The sequence below is a fragment of the Adiantum capillus-veneris genome, chromosome 20 (assembly GCF_014529385.1).
Source record: "Adiantum capillus-veneris isolate H3 chromosome 20, ASM1452938v2, whole genome shotgun sequence".
Taxonomy (NCBI): Eukaryota; Viridiplantae; Streptophyta; class Polypodiopsida; order Polypodiales; family Pteridaceae; genus Adiantum; species Adiantum capillus-veneris.
The window spans coordinates 142,762,714-142,775,813 of record NC_140950.1 but is presented as its reverse complement, the minus strand read 5'-3'; the positions used below and the strand labels follow the sequence as shown (position 1 = coordinate 142,775,813).

The following is a 13,100-nucleotide window of genomic DNA, read 5'->3' as shown; positions in this document are numbered from 1 at the left end:
GCACGGCTACAATCCTTCAACTATGTGGTTCTCGACTCAAATCGACCAAACAGAATCGAAATGGGTTGACCATTTCATATGCATGTGCGTTGTGCGACACACCTAGGCTTTCTTTCGCATCGCCGCATTGTGCCTTCTCTCCATGAACATAGGCTTACACGGCTACAATCCTTCTACTATATGGTTCAAAGGTCGAAATGGCTTGATCATTTCATATGCATGTGTTGTGCGACATACCTAAGATTTATTTCGCGTCCCCGCATTGTGGCTTCTCTCCATGAACATAGGCTTGTATGACTACAATCCTTCTAATATGTAGTTCAAAGATCAATGTTCTAGGTCCATGCTTCTTCTCCATATTTGCTAATACATACAAGCGTTTCTTAAGTTTGCTAGCTTTTAAGAAACCAATTGGTAGGCCACTCTTGAGTAATCATACTTGGTCAACGTGCGCTCCTTTCAATAGGCCATCTATGGTGCATACAAGCGTTTCTTAAGTTTGCTAGCTTTTAAGAAACCAGTTGGTGGGCCACTCTTCAGTAATCATACTTGGTCAACATGCTCTCCTTTCAATAGGCCATCTATGGACTTGTGGTCATCATATTTTGTGTCGACCTTTCTTTCATCATAACTACGCTACATATGTAATATATGAGGATAAGAATTATTATCTTGTCTTGTGTCATGTCATCTATGGTGCTTAATATCTCATCATTCTCGCCGCATAATCATTGAATCTCTCTCTCTCTCTCTCTCTCTCTCTCTCTCTCTCTCTCTCTCTCTCTCTCTCTCTCTCTCTCTCTCTCTCTCTCTCTCTCTCTGCAACACACACAGACATACATAGACTTGTATCACAACAACATTTATCACTCTCATATGATTACCACCTTCCTATAATTGAAAGCGCTTCTTTGTCTTCTAGGTGCTTTGATATACAAGGAGTAGTTATACGGCAAGGTTGTCACCTTGAACAGTTCGTGTGACAAATGATTGCTTGTGTTTCTACCTATCATTATTAAACTTTTCATTATATATGGAAGGCGTTAGGTGCTCATAATTATTCTACAGAGCTTCGAAGGTTGGCAGAAGGTACTCCTATCTCAAGTGGTAAACATTCTGACGCGCCCCCAATTGCTTGCACATCAGCAACGCCTCACAAAAGATTGAAGCAGGACCTTCATAGGCCTCACAAGCCTACTGCACGTGCACTATTTCATTTGAACGACTCGGTGATCTCTGCATGTGAGCATTCATTATTGGAAAAGCATGTCTATTTGAGAGCAATTTCATCAACTCAAAGAGTTGTTTGTTTTTGTTGCTATCTTTTGGATTATGTAGACAAGCAACCCATGGTGGAGCCCATTAATATCAAGAAGGAACCATATGTTGAAACATTTGTTCCATCCCATGCGCTAAACAAGCCAACACCTCTTGATATTGAGCCTTTGTCTATTGAGCCTCCCTTGCCACTCCAAGCAACAATTGTCCCAAACCCTATTGAGGACATACCTCTTAACAATGCCAACGATCCGAGCCCGATTGAAATTGAGCCTTCTGTTAAACCTTCTGGCTTGTATGGATTGGGTGAATCATCTCAACTAGATAGCAAGCCTATTGATCTTAGAATTGTTCCATTTCCTCAAAGTCTTCTCCCACAATTCTTGATCACTGATATCTCTGACTCAAGCCCACGATTCTGTATTGAGGGCCAGATATTGAATCTATATGGGACCTACAAAGTTGGTCTTGACCAATTGAAATACAATCGTTACTTGAAGCTCAACTTGGTTGATGAAGAATGCACCGACACTATTACGGTGGTGATCAATGATCCATACATAGAACTCTACATCGACAAGCTCCACCTCGGTGACTTTGTTCACATTGACAGCCCAGTTGTCAGACGCAAAAATAGGGTAGATGGGGGGTCAGCACTGTATTCCTTGTACATCGATGCTACTACTGCTGTAAGCATAGCGGAACCTTTCTCGGTGTCTCTTACATTCGAACCTGATTGCAAGATACGTGCATTTCTTGATGAGATAGGTGCAGAACAATCTTCGAGTGGACGTTTTCAATTGAGCACACTTGCTTTTGTTATTTTACAAAAGCACAGCTCGCAGTCAAGATTTGGTGGATTTATTGGTGACCTTTTGATTGCAGATGGTCCTCTCCCATCAGATAGGGAATTTGTAAGAATTGACCTATCTTGCTTATTGTTTTCTGCTCTTTTATTATACATTTGAAATCTTCCATGATATATTGATGCTGTTTTTTATTATGTTTCCATATTAATCTTTTCTTGCAGCTGAGTTTTGTGAATTCTCGCAAAGATGATTGCCAACAATTGCTTCAAGAAATGGTTGTGATGGCCCTATAATGTGCGTCGCAAGAAAAATCGGTGCATTCCTTGCCAAGGCCAATACCTTGTCAATACTGGATGTTACAATTCTAGTGCATGTTCGCAGTGCACGCCTCAGAGAGGAGCTTGCCGCCGTCTTTCAGGCTCAAACCAAAAATTTGGGCTACAATCGTGAGGTGCACTCATATAGCATATAGTGATTTATTAGAAGTGACTTCTCTCATTTTCTTACATAGATGCCTTGTCCAGGTTGTTGGCACCCTCCGATTCATCAACTAAAATAGTGTGTTGCTGGAGAAGCATTGTTCGAATTGTAAATCCATAAAAGTGTATAGACTTAGGCAGGCACCTTATTGTGGATCTTGCAATAACAACACCACAATAATCACAACACCGAAGCTGGAAGCACGTATTGCAACAAAAGACAAAAAGCTTCTTGATGTGCAAGTTATTGGTGCAGCAGCCGATTTAGTGCTTGCATTGGATAGAACCTTCAACCAAATTTACGCTGAGTCCATTTCCAAGGGAAGAAATACCTTGGCAACAACCTCACGGTTTGGCCGTTTCAAAATCAACGCGAGTGGCCACGTGGTGGCGTATCAAACTGAATCTTAGTCTTGTAAATGTTTGCATTTCATTACTAGCTACCCTTTACTTTGCTTGCTTGTTCTAATTATATCCTCAAACAAAACCAATGCTTCCATCCTCTACTTCTTTGTAACGTGCTTTTGCACACTTTTGGTTGTGGTTCTAAGTATTGTGGTTATGCTTGTTCTAATTATATCCTCAAACAAAACCAATGCTTCCATCCTCTACTTCTTTGTAACGTGCTTTTGCACACTTTTGGTTGTGGTTCTAAGTATTGTGGTTATGCTTGTAAGTATTGTTCGCTTCTTCCGCGAATTGAGAACTCAAAACATTTCTGTATTTCTCTTCTCTCTCTCTCTCTCTCTCTCTCTCTCTCTCTCTCTATCAATTATATGCAAAACAACAAACAATACTCTCTTCCTCTCTCTATAATGAAAAATTCTACTAGTTTCAGTATTCCAAAAGAGATAGACATTGACATGCTATTTATGCAAACACATCCTCTTAATCAACAATTGTTTCTAGCAATCCATAGTGTATTGCAAACAAACTTAAGCTTTTTAAACTTATAATGCAACAATGCTTGTTTGAGAACCACTTAACAAATTTTATTACACACTCTTCAGCTTCATTCTTCTTTGGATCACAACTAGAGTCATTGAGTGAAAGAGCTACACAATTGCATGCTCTATACGATACTTGTAAAACATCGATGAGTTTCACAATGGAAGTCATCAATATTTTTGCTCACAAATTCGAAAAAACACTTACCGTAATCCTTCACAATGCTACAAATGGACACAACAAAAAACAAGTAGTTGGAAAATCAATTGAACAGTTCAAAAAAGGACTTCTAATTATAAATGGATCTATTATCGGCTTCATCTATTATGCTTTCATTAGGAGAAATATGAACCTTGCATGGGCCTTGTAAGGAATCCTAATTTTTAGGAATTAAGGCTAATGTTGTGTGGGGTTAAGGGGGCAAGGGCATTGAAAAAGGTAGTTTTGAGTAGGCTTTTCTAGCTTTTTTGTTAGACAAATGTGTTGGGGTATAAAGCCCAATGTGGTCGCCCAGGTAAGTGGGCGGGCCGCCATGTATGTACACATATTCTTTTGTAAAAACCTAATAAGAACTCACTATGCTCTACACATTACAGTAGAGCGAGTTCACCATATCGTCGTGCTCTTCTTCTCGCGCACTCTCTCGCGTCACACTTCCGCTCGTACTCCTTCAACTGTTATCAGAGCTCAGATCGAGGCTCGGGGCACCACTGCAGGAGGCTAGAGTCACCAACTCAGATTGGAGTGAAATTCGACAGGCGAAGACATGGCCCCAAATCTCGTGGGAAAAACCGAAGGTCTTGTTGTTGTCAGAATTTCATTCTGAGGTCATCTCGGCCACCGTTCGGCTTCAACAAAGGTCTGCGCAGGCCATTTTCGACTACTTGGTCTCGACAGGTGCAGATCCGACTCTGCAAATTTGGGGTTTTTCGGCCTACGACTGGAGGTGCTGAGGATATCGACACTCCCAGAGTGTTGATTTGTGGCTGTCTACACATCGAAGGACGGCTCACAGTTCTTGGAGGCGTGTCACATACGACATGGGCGCATCTACACACAGACTATAGGCGACATCCACTAGTTCATCAGGTAGCTTGTGTTTGCTGCTTGATATTCCAGATTTCATCCTGACATTGTAGGTACTTCCACATGGGATGTATTGTCAGAGATGATGTATGTCTGTTGAGGGTTTGCTGGCTGTGAGTCACGCAGCAAACAACCGCCGCAGCGGTTACAGCATACAATGGGAAATTTGTGGATGTATGACTTTGTGGGAAGTCTATGTACTGTCAGATTTACTGTAGCCTTTGTTGAGGGTCGAGTGAGGTTTTATTGAGCTGGGGGATTCTCGAATGTTGAGATCCTTTCGGTGATACAGGGCTTGGAGCGATCCCTCGAGCACCCTTAGATAGGCAGCTAGGATGTATTGACTGTGAGTTAGACAGTTGGGATTGCATCTTTGCTTTACTTCCGTTGAGGCATTGTCACAGTCTATGCTTACAGGACAGTCAGAGACAGTACAGGTGCAGGACAGGTTTACCCACAGCTTACAGTGTTACAGAGAAAGTGGTTTTTTGAGCTGTTTTTTGGTCTGTTTTTAGTACACCAGAGCCATTTTACAAAGGAGACTCTGCCAAAATTTCTGCAGAATCTGAAGCTTTCTTGGTTCATTTGACAGGTTGATATTGGTTCAGAGGTCAGTTTACAGGGGAAACTCTGCCGAATTTTTCCCAGGAAAGTAAACTACTGTGAAGCGTAGCTATGGCTGGATCACAGGACAGTGCTCTTTACAATATCAAGAAGGTGGATGGAACCAATTTCCCATTGTGGAAGAAGCAGATTTGGCACGTGTTGGTACAAAAGAAGCAGATAAAACCTATAAAGCTCAAGGGGATAAAACCAAAAGATATGGACGAAGATGAATGGAGCGAAATGGATGAATTGGCACTTTCTACCATTATGCTGACTTTGGCAGAAAGCGTTTACTTCAATGTAGCAGACGAGATGTCGGCTTATCAAGCATGGTTAAAGCTGAGTGATCTTTATGAGAAGCAGAGTGCAGCTTCACAGGTATACTGGCTTAAGAAGCCTGTTGACTTGAAGATGAAAGAAGGGACACCTATGTCCAATCATCTGAATGAATTCAACACAATCTATAGTCAGTTGTCAGCTCAAGGTGTCAAGTTTGATGAACCTGTTAGAGCTATGTTCCTGTTGATCACATTGCCGAAAAGTTGGGACACTTTTCGCATAGCTTTGAGTAATTCTGTACCTCCAGATGGTTTGAACATAGCAGGTGTAGAAGGAAGTCTGCTTACTGAAGAAACCAATAGAAAGACAATGGACAAAGGCAAAGGAACAGCCTTAGTTGTCAGGGGAAGGACCAAAGAAAAGTACAAAGGTGGAAAGAGGAATCAGTCTCGTAACAAGTCCCGCAGTGCTAAAGGCAAGAGTGACATAGAATGCTACCATTGTGGCAAGAAGGGTCACATGAAAAGAGACTGTAGAGAATGGAAAGCAGAAAAAGGCAAAGAGAAAGCTGAAGACCATGGTGAGAAGAACAAGTCCTCAGTGAAGATTCAAGAAATAAATGTGACAAACATTGTTGCAGAGGATGACAGTCTAGTGTCAGAAGACATCTACTTCTTGAAGAATACAATGGACTCAGCTCTTCTTACAGCATCTGATGGAAATGCACTGAGTGACTGGATTATAGACTCAGGGGCATCACTTCATGTGTCTCCAAACAAGGAGTGGTTTACTTCTTATGTGACCACTAAAGATCATGTTCGGCTAGGCAATGGGCAGACATGTGAGATCTTAGGTGTTGGAGATGTTCAATTGAAGTTTCAGAATGGCTCTTCTTTCACGCTAAAGAATGTGAGACATGTTCCCGCAATTACAAAGAGCTTGATCAGCACAGGTTTACTTGATGATGCTGGCTACGTCACCATTTTTGGACAGAACATGTGGAAGATATCCAAGGGTTCTATGACAGTAGAACATGGAGTAAAGTCTGGAGGACTTTACATGATTTATGTATCAAATGTCTCTAAAAATGTAATCAATGTAACCGAGCAGCCGAACGTTTCTTTGTGGCATAGCCGGTTAGGACATATGTACAAGAAGGGAATGGAAATCTTGTCTCGTTCTGGTTATTTGTTTGGCTTTTCATTTAATGATTTTGAATTCTGTGAGCATTGTCTGTATGGTAAGCAAACACAGCAGCCACATAAGCATAGAAGCAGTAGAAGAGATACACACTTGGCACTTGTTCATAGTGATTTGTGTGGACCTATGCCTAACCTATCTCTAGGAGGAGCTTCTTACTTTATGACATTTATAGATGATTACTCGAGGAAAGTATGGGTTTACTTTCTCAAGCACAAGGATGAAGCGTTTAGTGTTTTCAAAACGTTTGTGACACTTGTGGAGAATCAGAGTGGCAAGAAGCTTAAATGCTTACGCACTGACAATGGTGGAGAGTATGTTTCAAAGGCCTTTTAGGACTTTTGTGAGTCAAAAGGTATAAAACGTGAACTTACTGCTCCTTACAATCCTCCTCAAAATGGTGTTGCTGAGAGGATGAATAGGACCATACAAGAGAAGGTCAGAAGTATGTTGTCTAATGCACAGCTGCCAAATGGGTTTTGGGCTGAAGCTGTATCAACAGCTGTTCATCTTGTAAATAGATCTCCTAGCAAGGTTTTTCAGAAGGATTCAGTGCCAGAGATGGTATGGTCAGGCAAAATGCCCTCATACAAACATCTCAGAGTCTTTGGCTGTGAGGCATATACTCACGTTCCAAAGGAATTTAGGAACAAACTTGAGCCAAAGAGTAGAAAGTGCATCTTTCTAGGCTATGGTAATTCTGGTGAGATGGGGTACAGAATTTGGGATCCCGAATCCAGAAAGGTTGTCTGCAGCAATGATGTTTACTTTAATGAATCCAAATATCATTCTAAACCAGAGAGGGTTGAGGAGATTAGAAGAGTTGTCTTCCAAGAAGATGGACCTGCACGTGCAAGACAAAATGTCAGGGCTCAAGAGGAGCAAGGACAGGATAGAGTGGAACCACAGGTTGTGGCTGAGCCTGAGCCACCTATTGTGCGTAGATCTAGACGTGTCACGCGACCTCCTGATAGGTTTGTTCCATCTATGAACTATGTCATGTTCACTGATTGCAATGAGCCTTCATGTTACAAGGAAGCAGTGCAAATGAAGGACTCCGGGAATTGGCAATTGGCCATGCAGTCAGAGATGACAGCTCTGCATAAAAACAACACATGGAAGCTAGTTAAATTACCACAGCGCAAAAAGGCTCTACCTTGTAAATGGGTTACAGGTATAAGATCACCGCTCATGATAGTCAGCCAAAGTACAAAGCAAGGCTTGTTGCCAAGGGCTTTAAGCAAGAACAAGGCATTGACTTTGATGAAGTCTTCTCTCCAGTGGTCAAGATGACTACATTGAGATGCTTTCTTGCATTGGTTGCCATATTAGATTTGGTGTTGCACCAAATGGATGTCAAGACAGCGTTCTTGCATGGTGATTTAGATGTGGAAATTTACATGCAGCAGCCAGAAGGGTTTGTTGAGAAAGGCAAGGAAGATTGGGTATGCCAGTTGTTAAAGAGTCTTTATGGCTTAAAACAATCACCGAGGGCATGGTACCATAAATTCCACAAGTTTATGCTTTCTCAAGGCTACAAACATAGTGAGTTCGATCAATGTCTATATACAAAGAAGGCTAAGGATGGTAGTTGGCTGATCCTTATTTTGTATGTGGATGACATGTTGATTGCTGGCAAGCACTTGGAAGAAATTTCAGCTTTGAAGTCAAAGATGGCAAAATCGTTTGACATGAAGGACATGGGTGAGGCAAGTCATATACTTGGTATGCGCATTGAGAGAGACAGATCAAAGAAGTTGATTTGGTTATCTCAAACAGAGTATATTGACAAGGTTTTGCAACGTTTCAATATGGAGAAGGGAAAGGCACTGAGTGTTCCATTGCCACCATATGTGAAACTTAGCAAACAAGATTGTCCTTTGTCTAAGGAAGAACAAGCTGAAATGGATAAGATTCCATATGCGTCAGCAGTGGGTAGTTTGATGTATGCAATGATTGCTACTCGCCTAGACATTGCATTTGCAGTGGGAGTAGTAAGTCGATACATGTCAAACCCAGGCAAGAAACATTGGGAGGCAGTGAAAGGAATATTGAGATACCTGAAAGCTACAAAGAGTATGCGTATATGCTATGGGAGTCAGGAGCTAAGTGTAAAGGGTTTTACAGACTCAGATTATGCAGGTGACTTAGACAACCGAAGGTCTACGTCAGGGTATGTCTTTACATTGGCTGGTGGAGCAGTATCATGGCGTTCTAGATTACAAGATTCTGTTACTCAGTCTACTACAGAGGCTGAATATGTTGCAGCATCAGAGGCATGCAAAGAATCAATTTGGCTTAATCGACTAGTAATAGATTTGGGAATCAAAGAAGAGATGCATGTGTTATATTGTGATAGTCAAAGTGCTATACAATTGGCTCGCAATCCAGTTTTTTCGATCTTACAATCACCTGGAGGTAAGCACATTATGGATGTAGTCACCAAGGACCTTATCCGTAAATTGAGAAATGTGGTTAGTGATGATGACGTGCAACAAGCTTGTGATGAAGCTGGAATCAGCACCAAAGCCTATCATGCTATTTTCCAACTCCTAAAGGATGCCCTCAAAGAGCATGGCATTGTGGAAAACCTATTTCCCATTCCTCACAAGGTCAACCTTGCAAAAAAGGCCACAAACGAAGATGTGTTCTCCCGCATTGGGAAATACCTACACATTGAGAACATAATGCCAACTTCCCTTTATGCTTCGTGCGCAACAAAGACAAGGGGAAAAGGTAAGAAACAATCCATAAGACCTTCGGAGAAAGGCTTCCCTTACACAATGTGGAACAATATTTCTGTGGACCGTAGAAGGCTTCAACAAGCCATGCTTAGATTTTATGAGTTACCTGAAGAAGGTGACACACTTTACTTTTTTCTTTGGTATTGTTCTTATCATAGACTTTGGAGTTTAAGGTCTTGGCACTATTTATTTTGTAGTGCTTGGCACAAAGGTCGCTTTTGTGTTGAAACTCGATGAGTGTCAAATAGTGAAAGGACGAAGGTTAGAAAGGCTAAGTGTCACTCTAATGAACGAGGCCCTTTTGCAAACCAAGCGAAGGGAGTCAGTCGAGGAAGTCAGTCGAGCCATCTCCCACCCCATCTTTTAGCATGCAATCAGAGAAAGACATTTGGTGGTTGGGTGCTATTGAGGTGCCCAAAGAGACCAATGGAGTACTTTCATGGATTTTTGAGAGAACTCCATGGATAACAGAAGTAATACACTCCCAAATTGCAGGTCAGAAGTTGGATGTTGAGGGTTTTGGTAGTTATGATGTGGAGTGGCACTTAGGTGGGGACTTGAAGACCATAAAGTGTTTGCTTGGCTGCAAACAAGGGGCTTCTTCTCTCATGCCTTGTCCATTTTGCACTCGAGGATACAAACCTAATGGACAAAAATCACATAAGAGCACTGCAAAGGTCGGTTCCATGCTTCCATGGCAAAGGCATGGAGAACAAGGGTTAGATTTTCGTGATGTCGAAAATCAAGGTAGAGAATGGGAAGCGTCTGTTCTGAGATGTCCCATGCTCAATGCCCCAGACCGTGATCAAAAGGACCACGCTTGGAATCCAATCTTTCCATTTCCTCTATCGAATGTATATTTTTGTACATTACACGCATTTGTGCGCATTTTTGATAGGCTATTGAAGCTCCACATTGACTATGCTTTCACGATGAAACCATTGGAAAAGTCCAAGGAAGCGATCGAAAGAGTGGAGGTACTCTTGAATTCCATTGGCTGTCACGGTGGAAATGTGTCTATCGTTGCTGCAAAGAACACAGGGGAGGCCCATGAAATTGCTCAACAAGTGGAAATGAATGGACAAAAAGCTAGACACTTTTTAAAGAAAGTTTCCCAAGGAAAGCCAAGTCGATATGCTGCTCAAAACAACTCCAACCAGTAGGCAGGTAACCTTTGGGAGCTTTGGAAGGAATTATGCAAAACTACTACTGACAATGATTCAAATGGCGAGCTTGCAAACAAGCGCAAGCAAGTTTGGGTACATTTTGATAAAATGGTCAAGCTTATGGGCCTTAACAGCACAACAGAAGAACAACGCCAATCATTTCAAGAAGCCTTGGCGGATTTTACCAAGGTCTTCACCCTTTCTTGGGGTGAAAATAACATCACACATTACATGGTAAGTCATGTTACATGGTGAATTTATTACAAGGGATTGTTTTTGTTAAATAATGTGGATCGTTTACTCATGTGAACAACATATCTTGTTTGCGTATGGTGCATTTTTTATGCACAAGTATGGATCGCTTGAAATTTTTAGCACTCAAGGCATGGAGAAGTCCCATTATCAAGCACGGGGAGTGTACTTCAAAAATACTCGACATGGTGGTGGAATGGTGCAATCCAATTATTTGGAGGAGATATTCAACAAGTTTTTTCTCACAACATTTGCTCGTAAGCTCACAATGGAGCATGCGCGACAATCCAAGATTGCTATTGAAGTGCGGAAATGGAGTCGTCAAGAGCAAGCAACAAGTAGAAAATGTCGTAAGGTCCCGCCAAGCATGCTGCATGGCGGCGATGCAGAGTGCGACAAGGATCAAAGTGGATTCTGCGCGAGTTACTACACGTGAACGCAGGGTCCAACTCTTAACGACATGTTCATTTAAAAAATAATATTTTTTTTCAAAATTGGTGTGAACAGGGCCCTTTTTAAATGGGCCCTTATAAATATTGCATGCTCTCATAAACCACTCATTTCTTAAGAACAGGTGAGCTCTTACCATACGAAATGGCGCGCACCAAACAAACCGCGAAAGAGCATCCGCCTGCCAACAAAAACACCCTTCAAGGATGTGAGAAGCCGGCATGGCTTAAAGGCACAAGAAAATGGCCACGAACACTTGGTCGTTCCAAGAACTCTTCTGGCAATGGGCATGGTAGTAGGGCACCAGAGTCATCGAGGGTTGTTGAATCTCCACATCCACAGAACAAACACCTAGAAGAAGAATGAAGCAACATGTCTAGCACTGGAGAGAAGAAGAGGCCCAGCAAACAACAGAGTCCGATAGGGAGGAGCCGTCGCGCCACCAATCACAAGCAGGACCATCCACGACTCGGGTGGTCCATACAGACACTGAATCAGAGAGTGAGCCACCATGGCTGCGAGCTGATATACCGCGCACACACCGGATGCCCAATGGGGGGAAGACATTGCCTTGAGGCCAGGGAGCTCTCCCCACGGCACAAGATCGGGAGCCAAGGGAAGAGGCTGCAGATCTAGTCCCTAAGCATGTAAACAGGCACAAGTCTAAGTTTTTCAAGAAGCCTAAACGTCGCCAGCCAGCAAATGTGCAAGTGCCCCCAAAACAACCGCAAGTATCCTAGGGGGTAGAGAAGCCTACCATGTGTCAAAAAAAGAGTGGCCACAAGGGCGCGCAAATGGGCCATCCAAAACTGATGGATGGGCCATTTGCGCACCCTTGTGGCCACCCTTTTTTTGGCACCTGGTAGGCTTCTCTACCCCCTAGGATACTTGAAAAACATAAATTAACTCAAAGCAATTGGTTTTGCATCATTACTTTAGAGAAACCACTTCTTCTCACTCAAATGTGTTTTATACTTTCTCCAGTATCATGTGCATCCAACTTCCGTTGTGTTGTTACTTCAAGCAAAAAAGACAGCTTATTGAAACATATCACCAATTACAACAATTTTCAAGATTGACAAATCACATTTAGAAGAATTTACAAGATAGAGAGACAATTCTGAATTTTTTTTATTACTTCCAAAAAGGTGAGTTTACATCATGTATCTGAGGAGTTCATAATTTTCTTGAACATTTCATGGCGCCTACCTTGCACGTAAGGCAACTCCCCAGTCAAGATGGACTGCGCTATGGCCTTTGAGTCAGTTGAGCCAATGGAAGCATGTATCCCTATCTGGGCAAGTACTTTACCATGGAAGCCAGTGCCAAACGTTGTGCATACAAGGGATTTACGCACTAGGAACACAAGATGCGCAGTTTGAGCAATGGTGCTCAAACACAAAAACTTGCTCAAAGCTTTCAACGACCAAGTCATAAAATGGGCTTGGGGAGTAAATTCATTATGGATAATGGCCACATCGCCAGGGGGGAGTTGTCCTAGGTAATGCACAAGGGAAGACTGAGGTCCAAAGCCCGTCCGCTTGCCACCCGTCCTTGCAGCAAAATCATCAACCTCCACGACATCCTGTCATAAACCAATGAAGTTTGAGAAAAAAGACAATGAAGGATAAAATAATAACATGAAAATTAGGATAGAGTTTACCTCCTGCTCCTTGTCGTCCTCCTCCCTGTTGCCCTTTGCATCCAAGTCAATGCTCCCATGCACCGCAGCTACGAGCTTTGGATCATCAGATGGGAGGTTGCATAATGGCATAGGCATCCTAGCGGCCTCAACCTTGGCTT

At 42.4% G+C, this 13,100-nt stretch overlaps 1 pseudogene; it reads left to right on the top strand.

Moving 5' to 3' along the window:
- The first annotated feature begins 938 nt into the window (after window positions 1-938).
- LOC147433337 (uncharacterized) lies at window positions 939-2,977 on the top strand (annotated as a pseudogene).
- The last annotated feature ends 10,123 nt before the right edge of the window (window positions 2,978-13,100 follow it).